A 19,809-nucleotide genomic window follows, 5' to 3' on the forward strand; every position below is an offset into this window, starting at 1 on the left:
TTGGTCTACACTCCTCATGCCATAGAAAGAATTTTAAAGCAACCCCCAGGTAAATGGATTACTAATGCCTGCTTGACGCACTACCAGGCCTTGCTACTTGACACCACATGGATTCATTTCCAAACGCCCTACACTCTAAATCCGGCCACTCTTTTGCCCAATCCGGGGAAAAATAGCCCCCTCCATGATTGTGATGAGATACTGGCGGGGGTAACAGCAATGTGAAAGGACTTAACCGATACTCCACTGGATAACAGTGAGCTAAAATGGTTCACAGACGGCAACAGTTATGTAAAAGATAGACAGAGACGGGCGGGAGCCGCAATAGTAGATGACTCTGGACAGACGATATGGGCAGAGGCCCTTCCCCCGGATACCTCAGCACAAAAGGCAGAGTTAATTGCCCTGATTCAAGCATTAGAGAGAGCCAAATGAAAAAAAAAAAACAAACAAAAAACTATTTTCACTGACAGTCGCTATGTTTTTGGCACGGTACACATCCAGGGCCTGATATATCGGGAACGGGGGTTTTTGACAGCTAAAGGAAAAAAAAAAATTAAAAACTTGCCTAAAATCCATAGACTTTTAGAGGCTGTACAGATGCCTCAGGCTGTGTCAATAGTACACGTACCTGGACATCAGAAGGGTGACAGCCCCACAGCACGAGAAAATCGTGCCGCAGACCTGGCAGCTCAAAAAGTAGCTGATGAAGATTTCATCACCCATGTGTTGGCGATCGGACTTCCACCTCCAGGTATGGGAACTCTGCCCTCAACCCCTGAGTGTTCATCTACAGACTTTGCTTGGATCCAAAAACACACCAACCTTCAAAAAGATAAAGATAGATGGTACCGAGACTCAGACGGCTACTTGATACTCCCTGCTCAGTTGGGACGACAACTATGTGAGCATTTGCACTTGTCTACTCATCTGAGAAAAAAAAAGACTCTGATGCTCTTTCAGACTGCGCGCCTGCGATTTCGCCAGCACCAGACAACTGTAAAAAACATAGTGCATGCTTGTAAGACGTGTCAACAGATGAGGCCAGAAAAAGGACAACATGCAGGACTGAGGTATCGGGGAGAAGGACCAGGGCAACGCTGGGAAATAGATTTCACCAAGGTAAGGCCAGGCAAGTATGGTTACCAGTACTTGTTAGTGTTGGTAGATACCTTCTCAGGGTGGGTGGAGGCTTTTCCTACAAAGGGAGAAACCATGATGATAGTGGCAAAAAAAAGATTAAAAAAAAAAAAATCGTTCCCAGGTTTGGCCTGCCAGTGACCATCGGCTCTGATAATAGACCTGCTTTTGTGAGTCAAATAGTTCAGAGCCTTGCCCTAGCCTTGGGGACTAAATAAAAGTTACATTGTAAATACAGTCCACAGAGCTCAGGGCAAGTTAAAAAAAAATAAATCAGACTCTAAAAAACTTTAAATTGGCTATAGAGACTGGCGGAGACTGGGTGACCCTCCTTCCCTTCACCCTCTTCTGTGCGCGTAATACTCCTTATCAACTTAATCTGACCCCATTTAAAATTTTGTATGGGAGACCTCCCCCTGTATGTCCAATATTTAAAGAAAAAAAACTACCGCCTCCCACGTTGGGACAATTCCAAGAGGCCTTGATGGCCTTAAGCAAGGTGCATTCTCGTGTCTAAAAACTGCTCCAGGAAATACATGTGGGTCAAAATAAGGAAACTATTCCCTCACATGACATTGGCCCAGGAGATTGGGTATGGGTTAAAAGGCACCAAACCAAGACACTAGAACCCAAATAAAAGGGTCCTTATGTTGTTCTTCTTACCACCCCAACTGCCCTAAAGGTCGACAGTATTGGGCCTTAGGTGCATTGCAACCACGTACGCCCAGCTGCTTCAGCAGAGCAGAAAGACGCTAAAAAAATGAAAAGCATCTCTGCACCCATCCAACCCCCTGAGGCTAAAGCTTCAAAGGCGCCAACAGGACCAGGACAGCTCGGCTGGGCCGTCTTGTGGATGACCCAGTTACTCTGCTCCGGAGCTGCCAGCGTGAACCCGCATCGACCCGTCAAAATCACCTGGAAGCTGCAAAATAGACTAACACATGAGATGCTTAACTCCACCACCGCAATACATCCACCAAATACTTGGTGGCCAGACTTATACTTTGACCTTAAGCCGGTGGTAAATGTACCCTGGAAGAGGGGCAAGCTCCCAAATCATGCATTCTGAGCATGTCCAGGTGCGCCCAGGCATAACTAAAATATCTGTGGGGAGATACAGAGAAGACTCTGTGCTGCCCTAAAACAGAGTGTTGTTTTTATGCTGATCACACAAAAATAGTTTAAAAACTCTATGGCCAAAGTGAGAGAGGGACTAGCCCAACGTAAATGAGAACGTGAGGCTCAACAAGGATGGCTTGAGTCTTGGTTTCAACAATCCCCTTGGTTGACCACCCTAATCTCCACCTTGCTGAGACCCCTGCTAATACTTCTGATGCTTACCTTTGGCCCATGTATTATCAATAGACTTATAGCCTTTGTAGAAGAACACATAAATACAGTACAGCTGTTTGTGCTTCGACAACAATATCAAACTGTGTCTCAGGACCAAGAGGAAGATTCCTCTATATGATCTAAGGACAGGGGGGAATGTTAGGGACCAAACGACGGTCTCTAACGACAGTCTCTAGGACCTGAGTCATGTTTCCCAAAAAGAGACAGGATATGCGCTCATCCTGCCTGGCCAGTCATGTAACGCCAGCTACTCCTGTAACTGAGACAAAGAACTGCCTGTATATAAGCCGCCATACTCCTTTGTTCGGGGCTCTTGTCGGATTCCCTTGTGTGGGATGCGACTTGAGCCCTAGCGCGCTAGAGATAAACTCCCTTCTTGTTTTTGCATTACTGTGGTGGACTTGCTGTCTCAGTCGGTTCGGAGATACGGGCTCGGAGCATAACACAAAGAACTGAAGTTTCCGAAATGTGGTGCTGGAGAAGACTTTTATGAATTGCTTGAAAACTGTAAGGAAACCAAACCAGTCAATCCTAAAGGAAATCAACCCTAAGTATTCATTGGTAGGACTGATTCTAAAGCTTCAATGCTTTGGTCACCTAATGCAAAGGGCTGACTCATTGAAAAAGACTGTAATGCAGGGAAAGATTGAAGGCAATTGGAGAAGGGAGCAGGAGAGAATAAGATGGTTAGACAGCATCATCGACTCAATGAACATGAATTTAAGCAAACTTTGGGAGACAGTGGAGGACAGAGGAGCATTGCGTGCTATATAGTCCGTGAGTTTGCAAAGAGTCAGACAAGACTTAATGACTGAACAACAACAACATAATCCTGTCCAGCTTCTACCTTGATACATGGATTTCAGTAACCAAACTCAAAAGAGACTGAAAATATATATTTAATTATGCTTTATAGCTAAGTGACATTTCATATTTATTTTACATAGTGTTTCATTTCAGTTCAGTCACTCAGTCACGTCTGACTCTTAGTGACCCCAGGGACTTCAGCATGCCAGCCTTCCCTGTCCATCACCAACTGCCAGACCTTACTCAGACATATGTCCATCAAATCAGTGATGCCATCCAACCATCTCATCCTCTGTTGTCCACTTCTCCTCCTGCCTTCAATCTTTCCCAGCATCAGGGTCTTTTCCAGTGAGTCAGTTCTTCCCATCAGGTGGCCAAAGTGTTGCAGCTTCAGCTTCAGCATCAGTCCTTCCAATGAATTTTCAGGATTGATTTCTTACACGTTAGACTGGTTGGATCACCTTGCTGTCCAAGGGACTCTCAAGAGTCTTCTCCAACACCACAGTTCAAAAGCATCACTTCTTTGGCACTAAACTTTCTTTGTAGTCCAACTCTCACATCCATACATGACTACTGGAAAAACCATAGCTTTGAGTAGATGGATTTTTGTTGTCAAAGTAATGTCTCTGCTTTTTAATATGCTGTCTAGGTTGGTCATAACTTTTCTTCCAAGGAGCAAGCATCTTTTTACTTCATGGCTGCAATCACCATCTGCAGTGATTTTTGAGGCCCCCAAAGTCTGTCGCTGTTTCCATTGTTTCCCCATCTATTTGCCATGAAGTGATGGGACCAGATGCCATGGTCTTAGTTTTCTGAATGTTGAATTTTAAGCCAACTTTTTCACTCTTCTCTTTTACTTTCAAGAGGCTCTTTACTTCACTTTCTGCCATAGTGTTTAATTCCTGATAAACACTCTCTGAATCTCAGCGGGAATGGCTGTTTGGCCACAGGTTTATTAATCTGAGTGGAGAGGATCCTGGCTAGAGGGAAGTCATGACTCCCTTGGGAGCACTTCTGCTCTACTGCCCTGTTTCTGTTGCATTCAAGAATGGAGATAACCCCCTACGACTTTGCTGAAAGAATCCAGACCGGTTTCTAGTAATCACGTAATACCCAAGTCTATTAAACCAGAACTATTTCCAGTGCACAGTGTATTTTCTGAATATTTGACTATTTAAACTCACTAAATTCACATAAATTTAAATTCCACATGTGCCATTCTTATGTATGTATTTATTCATCCATCTTTGGGGTTTTAACATATAATATCATATGATCAGAAAAAAAGTAATCCAAAGACTTGAATGATTTTAATACTAATCCTGTGACCCATTTTATCCTCTTTAGTTGGCCTAAAGAAAATATCTACCTTACCATATAAAACATTAAAGAGTACAAATATATATGATATATAACTTTTAAGTTATAAAAATGTTTTATGAATTTTTTAATATAAAATGATCCTATTTGGGGGGTTTCTTTCTTATTTTAATACTTAATAGATTCAGATAATGATTCATGTTTTATTTTTTCAGAGTTACTTATATGGAGTTGAGATTAAATATATCTATTGTCATTTAATTATTTTAGCTTGCATTTTTCTGTGGTAAACAAGCTATTTATAGCATTCTCTCTTCTCAGAGACAATTTTGAGGTTAAGAAAAATAAGTTCTGTGCCCAAAACAGTTTTTATCAGTGTTGTATATGTTGTAACAGTGCCTTGGAATTGAAAGAAATACATTGCCCTTTCAGATATTGAATCTTTTCCAGTCTTTCTCTTTCTTTCCATGGTATGAAAACTATTGGTCCAGGTTACTCTGACAGTGCCCAAATGTAGAAGAAGGAAGAGGAAAAAAAAAGTATCATCAGTCACAAATCTTGTGGGTTTATAGAATAATCTCAAACAAGAAAGAACAGTGTAGAGAAAATTGACTCTACTCCAAAATGGCTCCTTAGAAGCACAATAATAGATCCACTATCATTAGAAAACAGAGGAGCAGGCTGTCTATACAGTGTTACACAAGAAGAATTTGAACACCTTTCTGATCTCAAATAGCTTTCAGAATAGATTTACCAGTTCAGTCCATGTTTTTGGATAGGGCAGTGAATTCCACCATCCAAATTCCAATAGTTTCCTGGGAAAACTAATGAACTCATGTTCCTTTCTCTGTGTGTACCTATATATATCTTTAAATTTGCTTTATTATAAAAGATTTCACCTTTCAGAAAGTTATAGATTTTAATATTTATACGTATATTTATCTGAATAACTATTAATATTTAGCAACTGATTATTTGGCACATGTTATGTATCAGGCAGTTAGCTACTGCGCTTCTAGGGTTTAAAGAGCAAAGAACACAGTCTTTGCCTTAAAAGGCCTTTAATTCTTGTAGTAGAGATGTGTATATTGAAGGTAGCAAATGTTACTATATAAATATGCACACAGTTACCTAGGAAAATGAAAATATGCAATAATGTGAGAAGAAGAGGAAAAAGACTTTAGTTCCAGATTTACTGAGAAAATTGTTTAGTGAATAGAAGAGGGTTTAGTAGAGGTTACAAGAGAGAAGGTGACTCAATCTGCACTTGAGAGTTTTACCCTTAACATGTCAGGGGTTGTGTAAGTGCTGGGGGAAGTACAAGGAAATATAAGTGCTAGCAAATACAAATAAATGGAATAGGGACGTTCTCAATGTAACAGAGAAGGTGCTATTTATGTAAGGTAGTAGGGTAAAACCTCTCTGAGAAAATTACATATGAGAGGTAACCTAATGACAGGGAAAGAGTGAGCTCTCTGAATAGGTATCTGGGGTGGGGAGGATGGTTCAATCTTGCAGGAAGATAAGAAAGCAGTTTGTCTATTTATTATTTATCCATTTGATAAATAAGAGAAGACTTTACTTCTCTAAATGAATTTTACGATTTGAAAATTATCATACTACAGGGACAGAGGCCTGCATCTTAACTGTATTCTGATTTAGGTGGTATTACCAATTAATTGGGCTTCTCTGGTGGCTCAGTGAGTAAAGAACCCCCCTGCAATGCAGGAGACACGAGTTCAGTCCCTGGGTGGGGAAGATCCCCAAGAGGAAGGAATGGCAACCCACTCCATTATTCTTGCCTGGAGAATCCCATGGACAGAGGAGTGCGGTGGGTTACAGTTTGTTCAGCTGCAAAGAGTCAGGTACAGCTGAAGCAACTGAGCATGCACACACACACCAGTTAATTTCTGTAAGTAGAATGGACACTGGAAACTCCACTGAGAAACAGATGGTGCCGGCTCCTTTCCGTTTCTTTTTCTACCTTTGGGCATTGTCATAGTACCCTAAGCCAGCACTTTCTTTTCTCTTCATCAAAACAAAGTGATCAAAAGGGATTCAGTATTTGAAGAGGAAATATCTTTTTTTTCTTTTTCCTTCCCAGTTCCAAAGAACTGTTAAAATATAGATAACATTTCTTTGGGGACAGAATTTTTTTCCTTAACCCAGAACTCTTCTCAAGGAAGAGAGGAAAAAGCTTAGATAACAAAATATTTGTTTTATCATGAACTTCAAAGAAAGTGTTTCTTTAATTTTACTGGACTTGCTAGATACTTCAATGTCTGCTGCTTGCCCAGAGAAAGGTAAAAATAGCAATGGAGATTATTAGAAAAGTGTAATGCTACTATTTTTTAGTAACATAGGGAGAAGATTATAAGGGCAAATTCAAAATAAAATAAGCTTAATCCTCCTAGTTGAAAATAAGAGGAAAGACTTACCTCCCCTTCATTTCTTAAAACTTTAGAAAATTTGTAATTTTAAGTTCTTCCTATCTCTTATGTATATAAATTTGTTTAAAAGCTAAATAGCCTTTTGCCAGCTGAATGACTTCAGGAATTTCTTCCCAAGGGTTTGGGAGCCCTCTCTGGTGTGTAATCTTCCAGGAAGACAGTGACTCTTGTCTCCTGGCTTCTGCGAAAGGCTATGATCACAAGCACATCCTCCAACTTGCAAAACTACCTCCTATAGAGGTATAAGAGAAGTATATTTTTCCTTTGATAAAGCCAGTTAGCAATTTCAAGGACCACCCCAGCTACCCAATAAATTTAGAATGAGCTGTGGATGACAGGCGGTTCAGTCCAGTTACCCCACCTGAGATTCAGTTCTTGTTTATCTGGAGAACGCATGTGTAGTGGGTTGTACCTGCTTTGTCCCATAAGAGGGTAGAGATATCTATCTATGTAATGTTTTACCAGATCACCTGTGATGCACAACACATTCTGGTTTAATGTTTATTTGGTAACAATATTGTTTTCGTTCTCTCCTACCTTTATGAGAAGTTTCCTGGATTAGTTTTTTTTTTTTTTAATTTTACTTATATTTCTCCAGTGCACGTGATGTCTTTATTTAGCATGCCTCCTCTTGTTAGACCCTAAGGGGAGGGCAGCACTTGACCTGTTTTATTTTGTGTCTCCAGTATCCAGAATTCTGCCTAGCATATAGAGATACTAAATAATTATAGAGATACAGAATAGTTATTGTGAGTCGATAAATGCATGAATTAATCAATCAGTGAATGGAATTTTATCACCTGAGTTTGTCACCAGATATTTCTTCTGTAAGATGTCATTCCAACTTCTGATGGTTCCAAAGCTCTAGTTCCATATTGTAAACTACTGTCCAAGGCACAGAAAGACCCAGACCTCTTTAATATGAGCATACCCAGTAATGAGACCTCCAAATACTAAAAAATCTTATAAGTCTCATTCAGGACGGTAAAAGTGTAGGTGTAAACAGAAATTCCCTTAGTTCTCTCACCTGTCCAGTGCCCTTTCCATGGTTAGGGGAACAGATCATTAAGCCCTGATGTCAGAACATCTTACATTCTGGTGTCACAATTGCAATTCATTTGGAGATTTAGCCACAGTGTTCTTCTGCAAGTCATAAGACTTTCTCTGGTTATACAAATCATTGCTTCTGCTGCTGCTGCTAAGTGGCTTCAGTCATGTCCAACTCTGTGCAACCCCATAGACGGCTGCCCATCAGGCTTCCCTGTCCCTGGGATTCTCCAGGCAAGAATACTGGAGTGGGTTGCCGTTTCCTTCTCCAATGCATGAAAGTGAAAAGTGAAAGTGAAGTTGCTCAGTCGAGTACAACTCTTAGCGATCCCATAGACTGCAACCTACCAGGCTCCTCTGCAGTGGGATTTTCCAGGCAAGAGTACTGGAGTGGGTTACCGTTGCCTTCTCCGATACAAATCATTAGGGACCTCAAATAGATGTCTTCTCTTTTCAGAAGAATAAAGTAAACAGTGTTCGCTTGTGGCAGTAAGAGACTCCAACACTTTCACAGAGCTATGTTCAGGAGAACTGGAGACCTGAAATATACCAAAATCGCAGTTTGTCTGAAGGAGAAAGGATTTGTAACATCTGCTATCCACAGGTTTCTGCACCCAGTGGGTGATAGTGATCTAATTGAGAGAAAGTTGCAGAATTTAAATTAGACCTAATAACTACATTTTAGAGGATATTATAGTGAGCAGTCCAGCACTGATAAAATAATACATGTGAATCCTTAATATTTTATCCTGAAGAATACTTTTTTTCATATTTCATGCCAAGGGAAACGATAGATGCTCTAAAAATAAGCTTCCAATGGATTTCCCCATAAGCTCCACGGCTCTAAGAAGTATTTTTGTATTATTGTTTCTCTGGTGCAGATTTAAAAAGCAGGGAAAAAGAAGAAAAATGTGATCATTTTAATATATTGATGATAGCTTTAGTTTCAGGATATTCTTCTGAAAATGGAAATATATGAAGCCTTCAGTGAGCCTTCAGGCAGTTCTTTTCTCCTGCTGTTTCAAAAGCTATTTATGCCACAAACACTAAAGGACTTCCTGACATCCCCCTTCCAGTAATCCACATTCAAATTTGATTATACCTCGGATGCCTCAGACCTAAATTCCACTTGGGCAAACATTTGAAAGTCCCATTGAAGCCACACAGTGTTGTTTGCATAGTTATATCTGCACAACCAAAGCATCTCTCAATTCCAGAAATAAATGGAAGAATTGTGATAAAGGACTCCACATGTTACAAAAACTTCACTCTGCTGTGTTTGTTGTTGTGAATACTTCAGTTCAGTTCATTCGCTCTGTCATGTCCGACTATTTGCAACGCCATGAACTTCAGCATGCAGGGCCTCCCTGTCCATCACCAACTCCCGGAGCTCGCCCAAACTCATGTCCATCGAGCCAGTGATGCCATCCAGCCATCCCATCCTCTGTCGTCCCCTTCTCCTCCTGCCCCCAATCCCTCCCAGGATCAGAACCTTTTCCAATGAGCCAACTCTTTGTATGAGGTGGCCAAAGTATTGGAGTTTCAGCTTTAGCTTCATTCCTTCCAAAGAACACCCAGGACTGATCTCCTTTAGAATGGACTGGTTGAATCTCTTTGCAGTCCAGGGGACTCTCAAGAGCTTTCTCCAACACCACAATTCAAAAGTATCAATTCTTTGGCGCTCAGCTTTCTTCTATGCCAACATATTAACTATATAATTCCTTGTTGTCATCAAGTGGACATCTTTGCAAAAAGGTTAAAAGAATGATCCACTTAAGTATAAGAAAGAAAAGTTATCTTGTTGGAATTATCTTATAGGCTGAAATTATTTTCAGATTTCTCAAATCTTTATGATGGCACTTCTTGCAGCTAGAGTGTAATTTCATTTAGTATGGAGTTTTTCTTGCATAGTGTTTATGACAGAGGGAGGTTTTCTTAATAATCACCAAACATACTGAAAGGCTTTAGAGGAAATGAATCCATTTGCTGGGGGAAAAATCTGTTGTTAATACTGACTGCCAGCAAGAGACTAATTTTGTTGCTAATGTAAAGAGCTTTATTATCACAACTAAACAGACATGTGCCTTTGGCATCAAAATTCACTATCTTTCATTTTGGTCTATTCGTAGTGTTATTGACTGAAGTGTGGTTGGTGTGTGAGTGTGAATGAGTCACTCAGTTGTCTCCGACTCTTTGTGACCCCATGATAGTTCAGTTCAGTTCAGTCGCTCAGTCACGTCTGACTCTTTGCGACCCCATGAATTTCAGCACACCATGATAGTTACCCCTCCCCCAATTAATATGCTGAAGCTCTCAACCCCAATAAGACTGTATGAGATAAGACCTTTGAGAAGGCAGTAAAGGTTAAATGAGCTCAGGAAGGTGGGGCCCTGATCAACTAGGCCTGGTGGCCTTATAAGAAGAGATACCAGGAGTGTACATGCACACAGCGAAAGGCCACATGAAGACATAACAAGAAGACAGCCATCTGCAAGCCAGGAAGAGAAGTCTCACCAGCAACCAACTCTACTGGGAGCACAGTCTTGGCACCCAGCCTTGAAAGCTGTGAAAAAGAACATGTGTGTTGTGTGAGCCATCTGGTCTGTGGAGTTCTGTTACGGCAGCCCAAGTGGACTGTCTGTTGTTGTTCAGGTGCACAGTTGTGTCTGCCTCTTTGCGACCCCGTGCCCTGTAGCCCACCAGGCTCCTCTGTCGATGGGATTTTCCAGGCAAGAATACTGGAGTGGGTTGCCATTTCCATCTCCAGGGGACTGTCAATACACATACTAGGTCCAGTTTCTTTTAAGTATGGAATTCCAGAGATGGAAAAGGTGACTCAGTTCAGGATACCCTCATGGTTTACTGTTCTTGAGGTGATGCATATGTTAAATTATGATTTGGGGACATATCAAAACCAGGCTCTAGTTATAAGAATAGACTGGATTAGGATGAGTAAAATGGTGGAATATTACTGGTGAGTCTTTTGTGTTGTTGAGCATAGGACATTTAATTCAGTAATTGTCAATGGCACTACTGAACTGAATGATTGCAGATATACCTCATTTTAATATAAAATTGTGTTTATGAATTAGTATGTCATCATGGGCTTTGATTTAATAAATCTGTGTTACAGACAAACTTTAGGAAACAGACTTAACAGCTTTTCATACTCTTAGCTTATAACTGGCCCATTTTGACAGGGCATAGGGCAGGTTACAGAAATGGCCATTTTGGTCATGAAAATCTCCTTAGGGGCTGCAGCTCAAAACACTTTATATAGATTCCCAGGTAAATAATATAGTGACTTGAGGGGTCTTTTCTCATCTGATTCTTTCAGCTCACTTATTTTTATTTCCCTCCTGCAAGTTTCCATTAACTTCCTTTTTTTTTTTTTTTTTTTTACTTTATGATATTGTATTGGTTTTGCCATACATCAACATGAATCCATTAACTTCCTATTGTTCCTCCCCAGCAAATTCAGTTCCCCCCAAATTTAGCAGCTACTTTGTCCAGTCACCTTCTACCTCTATACTGAATACACTCTTTTACTCTTTTAGATAACTGATCTGTTCCTTTCTATGGTGTTTTACTCTCAATTGGTTTTGCTCTTAAATAATCACATATTCCCAATGCATCATTTGCCTAATAGTCTCACTGGAAGGTACTGTGAATTTCAACTTGTGTTTAGTTTATCTTCTTCTTTTGTGTTTAAATGTATTGATGATACAGACTTTATTCACTCTTCGTGTTTTATATTCTACCCTCTGTACTTAACATATCTTGTATTTATCAAAGAAAGTCACATGATCTAAGAATTCTCAAAAACATTATTATCTTTTAGTTTGAAATTAGAAGCGTTTTTTTTTTTTTTTTGGCCATTGTTGATTTTTTGATTAAAATCGGTTCCAAATAGTGTCCACCATTTATTATTTTTGTTCATGCAAACAGGTAACAGCAAGTGTCACATATGCGGAGTCAGAGGCTAGTCTGGAGCACACACAGCCCAAAGATAGGGCCTGCAAGACTTCCACAGGCCTGGGGCGTGTAGTGGCCTGAGCAGAAAAAGCCATAGAGAATTATATTCAGGCCTTGAAAACTATTGGGAATTGACCTGTTTATTCATGAGCTTGCTTTAGGTCAGAGACCTGGTGATTTCTTCCCAGATCCTTCAGAGGGAGCATGGCCTTGCTGGCACTTCCATTTCTGACTTCTAGAAGGCCTCCAGAAACGTGACAGTGTACACTTCTGTGTTTTAAGCCATCCAGTTTGTGATAATTTATTGTGATATCTCTAGGAGACTAGAGCGTAATGGGACAGCTAACAACTAGAGAGTATTTAATCATAGTATTTGTATCTTAAACTTCCTCTAATCCTAATACTGCTTATACGTTGAGGTGTATGTGAACTTCAAACCCTGACTTCTTCAATATGTCAGGTTCTAAATGAAATGAGTTATGCCTAAAAGTCATAACCTATTTTAAAGTAAAAATATAAATGTAGTGTTAATCTTGAGAAAAGTTTCATAACTGTTTATTATATTGTTAAAAAGTAGTAGTATCTGCTGTTATAAATTTAGTATGTCTTACTGGTCACTACAATTTCTTTTGTCCCCTTATCTCTTCCTCCTTTTTTTTCTCCTTTAATTCCTCCAAATTTGATACTTCTATTGTATCAGTAAGTTGTCAGAAATTTCCTTGAAATTAATTGAAATGCATTTAAAGTCTTTTTAATGTATGAGATTGAAAAAATATGAATTGTAAAAATATGGACCAAAGAGAAATTTGATTTCAGTTGGTTAGTGCTTACAATCTTTTATTATTCTTAAAAATACATGTATTTTGGCAAGTTTATAAGATGTGCATATGGAGTAGGAAATATCCAGTCTACTTAGGATTTTTAGCAGCCTATTGATAAAAATAATTATAGTAGTTTGAAATAAATTCACATGATTTACTTAGATCCTAATAGCTTTAATGATGTGTTTACAAAACATTTGAAAAACTATTGTAACTTCAGTCCACCAGAACAATTGTCTTAATCTATAAGTTATAAGACATATTCACTATTTAAATGAAAGAAAAATCATCAATTAACTACTTATTATGCACTTTTTATTCTTATGAAAAATTCATAGGGTAAAACCTCCACAGAAAGCAATTGAGCACATTGTGTATAATCACTTGCCAAATTTCATGTTTTAAGTCAATCATTTTTTGTGTTCCTGTGTTTGAAGTCATTTCAGAAGTAAATAATCACAGAGCCCAACAAATGAGATAAAAATGGTAAAACAAATATCACAAAGTATGTTACAAAAGCAATGGAATGAAGCGGGATCTCTCTGTGAGCAACCAGGCATCTTTATACTGGCTGGAGGTATTGATAAAACAACACTTTAATAACCACATAATGTTGAGTGTCTTAGAAGATAATATACATAGTTTTAAAAGCAGTCTATATTTATTGCCTCTTTAAAAATAAAGTTTGATCCTGTTTCACTAGACAGTTGTTCCCAAATTACTGCATTCCACTTTAATTATATCTTTCACTTTTTCCCCCATGTGGTATTTGCATAAGCTATTAGATACATTATTTTCATTATGCATCGTTTGATATACGGCTTTATAGTATATCTTTAGGCATGAGTAATGTGTAACACTACATAGATTATAGTATAGTCAGCTTCTTTGTTTCACTGAAACATATCAGGTGTATTTTATACATAGCCAGAATTCAGTACACATTTATTTCTAACATAGATCCAAGGAGAACATCGATCACAAGTCAATCAGAGAACACAGACATGCTAAATCATCCTTTGTGAGAATATAACCACTGGGAATTAGAACACCAGCCTTACATCTAAGTAGGTTTGGGCTGTAAAGAAGTATGTGTATTCTCATTGAGAGAGTATGTGTGAGAAAGTGTGCCTTCCTGCAAAGCTCTCAAATGAAAAAATCTGCTTCTTTACCTGCTTATTGAAAACAACAATAGAACCCTCTGAGAATTTGTAGTCAATGGACTATTCTTGCTCATTTTGCTGGTGTATTCTGGAGGGGGGTTCATGTTTGGGAACGCATGTAAGAATTAAAGATTTTAAAATTAAAAAATAAATAAATTAATTAATTAATTAAAAAAAAAAATAAAACAACCCAGGCCAAACACTTAATGTCATTCAATGTTGGTGTTGTCCTTTGGTGCCTGGAAGATACAAATACATTTATGTTCTAGATTTATCATCCTTTATCTGTCTCCCTCAGAATTCCCAGAGGTTTAATTTAGCCAAATATGAGCCAGAACTGAAGTTGTCAGAAACAGAGATGAGGCGGATCTTGTGCAATGCCTTTAATAATGTTTTGAACTTTCCTCAGTAGTAATCTTACATAGCTTTTGTTAGACATTTTTTCCTTAAAGTAATACTATGTGGTTATCATATTTTTGGCCTTAATTCTTCAATCTGCTTTGCATTCATATTTATGTAAAAATGAAAATCAAGAGAAATTAAATCATCAAAAATTTTAGTTATTAGGACCTGTTTCTTTGTAATTAAGAATAGAATAACTATGCCATTATTATTAAGTCTGATTAATACAATTATCATAAAATGAGTTTTATATAGTGCAATAAAATAAAACAAAAAAATAGAAATTAAAGAATTAGAATAAAAATTACAGAATTAGAATATAATATGATCATTTTTCATGGATGAAGTGTTCAACTATAAGGAAAAGCACCATTTTGGGGTAGCTTACCAATTTGACTGGATATAGAATCAATATACAATAGTCAAAAAGCCAATTTAATTTGTAGGGCAGCATTTGTTAAAGATAATTAGTTAATATCATATACTGTTTATAATAGTAGTGTAAGTATAATTCTGTCAGCTATTTCTCTTACAATATAAAGTAATTCCACATAAAGCACAACAAATAAAACTTACAAATGTAAAAAAGTTATACAGCATAATAAAGTGGGGTTTATTTGAAGTAGACAAGGCTGATTGAATTTTGAAAATCAGTTCGTATAACCCATATCAACAAAATAAAGAGGAAAAGTGACGGCATGATACATTAGAAAGAAAAAGCATTTAACAAAATTCAACACTCATTAATGATACAAAACAAGAATAAACTGTCTTGTCTTGATTTTAAAAAAAAATCTGCAAGGAACTTATGGCTTTTACCATGCTTAATTGTGAGATACTGAATGATCCCCCCCAAGAGTGACAGCACACAAGAATGTCCCTTGTCACTACTCATCATCCTGAAGTCTGAGCTAGTGCAATGAGATAGTAAAGAGAAATGAAACGTGTAAGGATGAGGAAGGAAGAAATAAAACAGTTTGCAGATGACATATTTGCCCATGTAGAAATACCTCCCAAATAAACATATTTATGGGTATCGTAAACATAAGAGTGCCATTATGTGCGTGTATATTTATTAGATGTTATTTATCATTTTCAACTTGTATGACCATGGGGAACATAATCAGAAGTAATGATACCTTTTTTTTTAAGTTTAAACATGCCATACCTTCCCCGATAATTTGAAATTTCTGCTGTTATTTAGGATTTCAATTTTTAGCTTCTATTCTTCATTTTAAAAGAAATTCTATAAACACTATGTTGAGAGGAGTTATCTTTGCATTTTGGCAAAGTAAAGCCTTTATCTAGGGATTTTATTAGTCATACGCTGTGAAACATAACTACTAGGTCAGCTATTTCAGTTTTGGCTTAAACCTTATATATATATTTGGCTTAAGCCCTGTATATATATACATATGTGTGTGTGTGTGTGTGTGTGTGTGTGTGTGTGTGTGTGTAGGAGTAATAGCTAACATGTTTCAGTTGCCTATTATGTGCCAAATACAGTAGGTGCATTAGCTCTAATGTGTATAACAATACTATACCCTAGAGAAAAGGTAATTCCCCATTTAATAGGTTCTTTGATTTTTCCATTCATTAAAAAAAAAAAACAAAACTACTCATATTGTATGACAAGCAGTAATCTTTACACTTTGCTTCTTCAGTGATCACAACATATAAGAATGAATAGTAGTATTTGTTAGATTCTAAAGATGGTGGATCACAACACACTGCCTACTGAATCAATGAAAGAAACTTCTTTATCACTTTGTGTCTTTGAATGAGAGATTTCCAGGCAGAACCACACAAGGGATGATACCTGGGCAAAGGGTAAACATTGGCTGAAACTGTAGAAGTCGGCTTATGTTTGAGAAGTAAGGTAGGGTTAGCTAGATTTGGAGGGCTTCTTGTGGACTGGATTTTTTTAATATAAATTTATTTATTTTAATTGGAGGTTAATTACTTTACAATATTGTATTGGTTTTGCCATACATCAACATGAATCCACCACAGGTATTTTGAATGACTCCGCAGACCCAACGTAGAGAGAGATATACCTAGATGTTTGGCACTGAGGTAGTGATTGAGATGTGCATTTAGAAAACTTCCTGTGAAGTGAAATTGAGAGTTTTTTAGATACGATCTCAAACTTGTTGTAAGAGAACACTTCTGAAATATTATTTTACAATTGGTGTATGCAAGGAAAATATTTTCTAGATTAGGGAGACATGCATGAAAAAGGGTTGTGCTAAATGCTTCTTTTATTCATAATCATTTGTCTTTCCCTATTGTTACTATTTTGTAATCTCTTGACTCTATTATTGACAGGGTCTTATTTTCTCTATTTCTTATTATTCTGTCTCACAATCAGTGAGACAACCAGTGGTAACACAACCAGTGGCAAAACCTGAGAATTCTTTCTAATACACATATCTGATCGTGTCAATTCCCCAGCTGCAACCATTTTTCCATCATTTAAGTCTAGGTAAAAAATCTGGCCAATAAATGTCTGAGAAGCTTTGATAAAATACAGATTTGTATGATTAACATGTCTGGAGTGAGGCATGGGAATCTGTATTTTATAAAACTTCTAGGCAGGTGTAAGAACACATGCCCCAAAGGATAATGTGTAAATTATTCAACTTGACATTTAAGACCTTGCCCATTCTATACCTTACCCACATTTCTAGACTATTTCCTGTCAGTTATATGCATGCTTGCTAGGTATTAGGCTAGATTTTTCACCATTCCCTGGTCACAGTGCCTTCTTAGTGAATTTTAGTCCTTTCTGCCATGGAAGTATCTTTTTCTCTTGACTGAAAAGACATGCCTTATTGGTCTGAGTTTTGATGAAGACGAACATATACATTGTGGCTAGACTATAGAGAAATTGGTTTATTGCAGATTATTAAGTGGCTTACAGAATAATTTGAAAACCTGTATAAACCTGAAGGAACTTTCCAAAAGATTTCTCAAAGCTGAACCTCAAAAGTGGCCACCAGGGAGCTGTTAAAATTAGGAATTCATCTTCTGTAATGGAAAGCTTTTGGTGTCCTTTCCAGTCTTAAAATTATCAAATTCTTTGAGGCGGTTTTATTATGTAGTGGTATTTATCTGTATTCATCATATTAGAAATTAAAAATGAAAGCAAAATTAAGTCATGAGATTTTACAAGCACTTATTAATAAGTTCTTGTGTGTACATGCTCAGTCACTTCAGCTGTGTCGGACTTTTTGTGACCCCATGGGCAGCAGCCTTCCAGCCTCCTCTGTCCATGGGATTTTCCCAGCAAGAATACTGGAGTGGGTTGCCATGCCCTCCTCCAAGGGATCTTCCTGACCCAGGGACTGAGCCTGCGTCTCCTGCGTCTCTTGCGTTGCAGGTAGATTCTTTACTGCTGAGCCACCAAGGAAGCCCTTTATTACATTAGCCATCAAAGCAGTAATGCCATTAAATGTGATTCAGCATCTAGAGACATTCATGAGAGAATGGGAATAAAAATGGCATAAATATGTTAGTGGTAGGAAAATAGACTTGGCCATCCTTATCCCAATGAAAAGGTTTCCAGAACTCCCAGGGGTCCCAGAATCATTCTGGGAACCACTGTTTTAGAGCTAAGCAGTCTTTTAGAGGAATTTGAACTCTCTCTGTACTGTCGTCAGCTCAGAATATAAAATGCTTATGTAAATGAGATGCATAGTGGTTAGTGTTTTAAGAACCAAGTTTGGGGATTAATGTTGAAGCTCTGACTTTAAGACTTATAGTTTCAAAAAAAGTAAACTATTTACATGATTGTATTTCTATCAATTCATATTTAAGTTGGGATCATATGAAATTTTGAACATTGAACATTACAAATATGTTCCAAACTAAATAGGGTCTGCTTTAATTAAATGAAAACATGAATGTATAATATATACGTTAACTTACAGTGCTCTTTATTTTTGCCTAAACTGAATGCTCCATGGATCACGTGTTTCTTCTAAATGTATTTCTTTCATGATAAAAATCTATGTATCATGTATATTTATAAGTAGACATTTGTGTTATTTCCACACCAGTATTATAAATAGATTCATGTTTGTTTTGGAGTTTGCAAAGCTAACAAAAAGCTCTAGTCAAATATGCAAGAAATTCTGCCAACTTTCAGTCTTGGAAATCATGGACAGTGAATTCTAATCCTGAGTTTTCCAGTGACTCATTCGGTGGCATTGAACATGTCATTTTACTTTCCTGTCTCAGTTCTGTCATCTGTGAAGTGGAGATAGCATTGTTCAGTTGAGCACATTGTTCTAGCTTATATCTTCTGGATGACTTCACAAAAGAAATTCTGCATATGAATTTGAATGTATGCCAACAAAGTTAGAAAAAGTTTTCTACCTCAAAAGCATGCAAGAAGAAAACCAATGGAAGTGATTCTGAAAATGTACCATATATTTATTTTAATATTGAAACTACTATCGTTCCAGTAAATCCACCTTCACATTTGTAAAAATTTCGCAGATTCTTGTTTTTCCTCATTACAGAAGAAAGTCAAACATCAAAGTACCACTTGTCTCTTTTCCTTCGGAAAGGTTATTATCTCATCTCAATCATTTATATGTCTATTAATGGCTCAGTGAAAGAATCCATCTGCTAATTCTAGAGAGGCAGGTTTGATCCCTGGGTTGGGACGATCCCCTGGGGTAGGGAATGGCAACCCCCTCCAGGATTTCTTGCTTGGAAAATGCCATGGACAGAGAGCCTGGCGGTCTACAGTCCACAGGTTGCAGAGAGTCGGACATGACTGAGCGCACACACAGTAACTAGCGTTGGTACTAGCTAACTTAACTTACTGGAAAAACTGTGTTCAAAGAATGACAGAAAACAGAGAAGAATAGCTATTTCTTGTTCTTTGTTCAGTTTCTAAGTAGCCAATTATTCAACCTCAGAAAATTTATATATTAATAGGTTAAAAAACAAAGTCCCCAGAATTCTCTGGAAGTAGCAGGGTTCATTTTTCTTGACAGTAGTAACCAAGACAGATAAAGAAATGTTTAAAAAATGAAAGAACTTATATACATGAATGAAAGTAAATGACGTCCACTTTTACTTCTGACCCTCCCTGCTATTAATATCATTGGTAACATAAGTTTTCTTTGCTACTAAGTCTCAGGATCATAAATAGTGTCCTCCAGGTACAGTTCAGTTAGAGGAAAGTACAGCATAATGATTAGGATCATAGATCTGGAATCAAAGAGATTTGAGCATGAATTCATTTTTTTCCATTTACAAGCTATGTAGATTTTTTTGAGTTTCAAAAGTTACTTACTGGAATTGATGTATAATCAT

The sequence above is a fragment of the Ovis aries genome, chromosome 4 (genome assembly GCF_016772045.2).
Source record: "Ovis aries strain OAR_USU_Benz2616 breed Rambouillet chromosome 4, ARS-UI_Ramb_v3.0, whole genome shotgun sequence".
NCBI classification, from domain to species: Eukaryota; Metazoa; Chordata; class Mammalia; order Artiodactyla; family Bovidae; genus Ovis; species Ovis aries.